Source organism: Nilaparvata lugens, chromosome 10 (genome assembly GCF_014356525.2).
Source record: "Nilaparvata lugens isolate BPH chromosome 10, ASM1435652v1, whole genome shotgun sequence".
Classification (NCBI taxonomy): Eukaryota; Metazoa; Arthropoda; class Insecta; order Hemiptera; family Delphacidae; genus Nilaparvata; species Nilaparvata lugens.
This window is the reverse complement of record NC_052513.1, coordinates 5,866,605-5,872,262: the sequence shown is the minus strand read 5'-3', so window position 1 is coordinate 5,872,262 and position 5,658 is coordinate 5,866,605.

Genomic DNA, 5,658 nt, shown 5'->3' with positions numbered 1-5,658 from the left:
ACTTGAAAACTGAGGTTGACTTAAAAATAGGAATGAGTAAACACAATATAATATTGAATTAAACATAATCATGAATTAAAACATAAAACAATATAAAAACATGTAGTACCTGTTTAAAAGGAAAATAAAGCTTTGGAATATTTTAACGGCTTGTTTCGACTATTGGTCATTTTCAAGTTTATATTTCAAAGTTTTTAATAAAAGAGTACTACAAGTTTTATAAATAATTGAAATTGTTTTTATTAATTTGAATAAAGTAGTCCATATAAGTGAAGTCATCTTCTGTATTGTAATGTAACAAATCTCATATATTGTACCTACCACATATTTCAGTTAGTTGCTTTTAAATGTTTATATTTTGTTATTATTGAATGTTGAATGTCTATTTTTGTATTGTTTTAGTTTGCCATTGGTCCATAGGTCTATAGGCCTATTCTTTTGATTCATCACAAAGATTACAATGTTATTCAGTTTTAATTTTACAAAACTTGTGTATAGATTTATTCAATAAGAAATTGTTTATAAACATTTTGTGTAGTCAAAGTTATATGTGACATAATATTTTTGAATGTTCTAATTTTTCTACTCAAATAAACAGTTTTGAAAGAAATATTCCTAAAATGTCAGCTTTTCTATTTTTAGTAACCGATACAATTACAAACCAACATTTGAAGTGAGACTAAAAAGAAAATAGCCAATCTTGCGAATTATTTATTTATTTATTTATTCATTTACAATGGAGTCAACGGGTTCCCCCAAACATGTCTCCTTTACAAGAAAATGCAAAATCTTAAAATATAATATATAGAAAACTTATAAAAAATCATAAAAAGAAATAAGGTACAAATGGTAATATTTATCCTATTACATATGGTAATAAGGTACAAAATGATAATATGGAAAAATACAATAATTTAAAAAAAATAATAATATGAAAAGATGAGATGAATACAAAGCATCGAAATACTACTCATAAAAGGTCCAAAAATGGAAAATATAAAATTCTAATAACACAAGTATTAAAAGAATGAAATAACCAAAAATATAACTTATCAATGAGTTCCAAGTCCCAAAACATATGCACACCCACACATACATGAAAAAATGATCGATGTAGACCAGATCACAATATCAATGCTCAGACCAGACCATTGTATAGAGCTTTTCGGAATCTAGTGCGAGAGAACCAGAAGAGATCTAGGTGCCCGGACAAACTATTGTAGCTTCTCTGAATTCTGTTGAGAGGAGAATTGTAATTTCTAAGTGTTCTGGAACGAGGAACCAGAAAAGAAAATTGAGATCGACGAGCCACAGGTGAGATATAAATATTCATTTTAGATAGCAAGTATGATGAATCAATTTCATTATTTAAGAGATCAAAAAGAAAAATAAGTGCTCTAACATCACGCCTAACTTTTAATGATGTAATATAGAATAAAGTTCTCAGTGACTCTGTTGGGAAATCAAAAGGACAAAAACGATTAAATTTCTTATAGAACATGATTCTTAAAAACTTATTTTGAAGCCGTTCTAGAACATTTATTCTAGCCATATGATATGGATTCCATATCTCTGAGGCATATTCTAGCAAGCTTCTCACTAGTGATTTATAAATCAGAATCAAAGGCTCTAAATCACTAAAGGGCGAACAGGTCCTCAGAATAAACCCCATTTGTTGGTTGGCCCTAGCAGCTATTGAATCAATGTGTGAATTGAAGGAAAAATCTGAAGAAAAATTCACTCCAAGATCTTTGAAATTCGTCACCTGTTCCAATGGCCTGTTATTTACGTGGTAAATATTAATGTGCGGTCTCAATTGACGATTGAAACTTAGGAACTTACATTTGGTAACATTTATCTTCAGACCATTAGTTTCACACCATTGGTAAAAATTGTTGATATCGCCCTGTAAAGCAAGCCCATCATTTACATTCTTGATCTCCCTGAACAATTTGACGTCATCTGCATACATCAGGCAGGAAGAATTCTTTATAATAGTAGGGACATCATTTATAAACAAGTGGAACAAAAGTATGCCAAGATTGGAACCCTGAGGTACCCCAGATGCACATATGAATGATTTGGATTTGAAATTTTGAATTTTAACAAACTGAATTCTTGATTGCAGATAACTCTGCAAGAGGTTCGCCAAATTATCACTAAAACCCATCCGCCTAAGCTTCTTCAACAGTAGTCCATGACTAATAGTATCAAAAGCCTTGGATAAGTCCGTATAGATAACATCTGTGAGATAGATGGGAAAGATCAAGAATACCTGTGAGATAGATATTATGAGATAGATGGGAAAGTTTACAAGTTATATCTCTCACTACTGTTTGTTAAATTATCGTCAACGTTGAATCAAGTATCGTTATTCCATTCGACTACTCTCCGGGTGGCACAGGGAAATTATGAAATAATGACATTTCATAAACAAATTGTTAAAACTATGAAATTACATATCCAAATCAATAAATCATACCATTTATGTTCCCTCACTGAAAATTTAAAAGTACCTCTTTCTGACAGAAAGATGTGCTTACATTTGGCGTTCACAACCTGGTGGAGGATTGTACTAAAACGCCATCTCTTAATCTTTTGGCACTGGGCCTGATAAACATATCGCACCATGAGATCATTAGTGTAGTAACTCAAAAATTTTCAATTTTGAGTTATTCACATTTTTGAAGACTAGAAGTGATACTGTCATACATGACATAAAAACCCATTTAACTTTATTGAAATATTATGTTGTGAGGTGGAAATCTAGTTGCGGATTTAATTATTAAATGTAATAATTGATAAAGCGATTAGATGTACAATGTGTGAAGATGAAACGTGCATTCTATTACGTTTCGTGAAGGTAATGTTATGATTTTAAGCTCCATGCTGTACAAACAAGAGTGAGTTGGCTTTTGGTCTGTGAGTCAATGTCTGCATGGTTTTGTATCACATGGATAGATTTTGAATTTTTCTATCGAGGCTCATATTCTTTAAACCGTTTTTGTGAGTTACAGGTGTTGAATTAAGGCATTGCTTACCTGAAAGATTCTTTCTTGAGAATTTAATTATAGGCTGTCTCAGTCAGGGCAGTTTAACCTGCATAATTGTGTTTTCAAGATTTGGATTCTTTTAGGGAAAGGTGATGTTTTGATTCAATCAGCTTGTAGAATTTTTTTATATAAATTTTTTTAACGTTGGGAGGGGTTTCAACCGGACCTTGAGGAACACGCCAAGGGACAATCAAAGGTAAAGTTTAGATAATAGTTTTATTGTACATTTCTTAGACCCAAAAACTAAATAATAATTTTGTTATTCATAAACCTGAACGACCACAGATTAGCAAAACGAGAAGCGAGTAGCCCTTATTATTGTTTACTAATCAGAAATCTTGCTTCTTCTATAATAAATTCATATCATTTCAAATAATTATTTTCTTCGACCAGTAATCTTGATTGTTGGTTTATAATAAAAAATCTTAAATGTTAATATACCGATAGCGTTTAATTAAATAATATAGAAATACTGTTCACCTTGATTTATCATTACACCAACCAAAACTGTTGGTTTTAATCTATCTTTCCCACAATTACATATATAGTTTAATTCCCACTATTATCAATATATTAGCTCATACTGCTATCATTCCTCGCTCAATACGTTGCAATACTTTATCTATTCCATTCATGAAATTGTAGAAATTTCAAATTTTTAGGCAAGAAGATGAGAAAATCACCAAGTCATAACCGTTTTCTGTTTCAGTCATTAGTGTATCATCTTAAGTTACTACAGTAGTGCACCAACTGCAGACGATTCAAGAGAGCTCTAGTGTATTATCTTGAGTCTTCAACCATGTATAGATGGCCCTATACATGGTATACATGATCGAAGTTTCAGTCACCACACTTATGATTGTCGTGGATCTGTAGCCTCTCAACCATAATTTTTTGTTTTTGCAAGTATATAAAAGTATTAAGAGTGTATAAAAGTATTATTGGATATGTGTATTAAGGATAAGATAGGTACTAAATAAAGGTAATGATTTTCATAGCACATAAACATCGTTATCAATTTCTTTGTTTACTCGGTTTACTTACTTGGTCTTTCCCCCCACTCCCTATGTTTTAGAAAAAAAACTCATCAGCTTCTACACCCCACCCTCTATACAATTTTTTTTGTCATTCTACATCACTAAGCTATTCGTGGTTCCTCCTTCTAAGAATTAGAATTTGATTACGAATGCACACCCAAAAATTTCAAGGACGCAGTCTGTTCAAACCCCTCCCCCCCCTTATGGAAACCTCGTGGTCATACCTTGGAGCATTGTCATAATAATTATTGTAATGTGTTTGATTTTATATCATAGAAAGTCTTCATGTTGATTTGAGTAAATATTCGAAATCAATAAAATGTAATTCAAAATGACATTGAAAATACTGATGATGTCCTAAACTAAGTAGAAGTTATATTCTATTATATTAGGTACTCTATTCAATAAATAGGCTATCAACTATTGCAAGTACAGTTTTGAAATAAGTGGATCTACAGCACGAGATTTCATGTGTTTCTTATTGGCTGCTGCCCTTGAGAAAATCATTTGGAGCGATGTGATTGGTTAAGTAAAATCTCAAGTAAATACTTTTAAATATAAGATTTTTTTCGTCAAGATGTCAAGCCAGCACGGAAGCTATTACTGTTGACTAAGTTTGAACTTGGAATCGTTCTGAATACAGATAATAATTTAAAATCCATGTCAGTGAAACTGAAAACTTCAAATCTAATCACAGCAACCACCAGGCATAAATCTATAGCATCTATCCACATATTGGATTGTATTTAATTTGAAATAGACAAAAACTCAATGTGAAGCATATTGAAGCTATTGGAAAGAGCATGCTCAAATATTCAAATTATAGTAAAGATAGCCCTAATGATCATCCTTTGTAAATGTATGGTATGAAACCTTTATCTTAAAAATACAGATGCTACACAGTGCTGAAAAGTTAGTGTGAGAAAGTAACAAATTAGTTATTGAGACCCTCAATCTTAAATTAAATAGAAAAGTACTTATTGATATGATCAATAAACTAATAACTTAATCTCCAAATTCTAATTTTATAGGCTATCGTTTAAATTTTACCCGGTAAAATACCTACTATATCAAGTGGGAAAATTGAACTCAACTTTCAATGCATTACACTGTATCAACTCAAATAAAGTTGATATTCTCCTCTATAAGAAAAGATCCAGCCTATGAAAATCGATTTGATGAATGGTAATCTTGGGAGAAATGCCATAGTAATCTTTAAACCCATAAAATAAACAATGATTGGTTATTGTTTATTTTTATACATGATTCCCTAGAGTAAAAACTCAAAAGCCGTTTTCCCACAAAACAGCTTTTTTAAGTTACTACAGTATGATATCATATAATGATCTCATGGTGCGATATTATATTTTCAAATAATATTTTTTAACAATCTTCATAGGCAGAACTGTGAAAAACAACAGATATGTAAACAGATAACCGGTTTCCTTACTTTGAATCTGAAATCAGAATCGAACCAAATAATGTCCACAAGTCACTCCCTCCCACTTTTCCATCGATTTTCTGCAAAACTTATAAATATGTTGAATAAAATGTTGTGTAATCAGTTG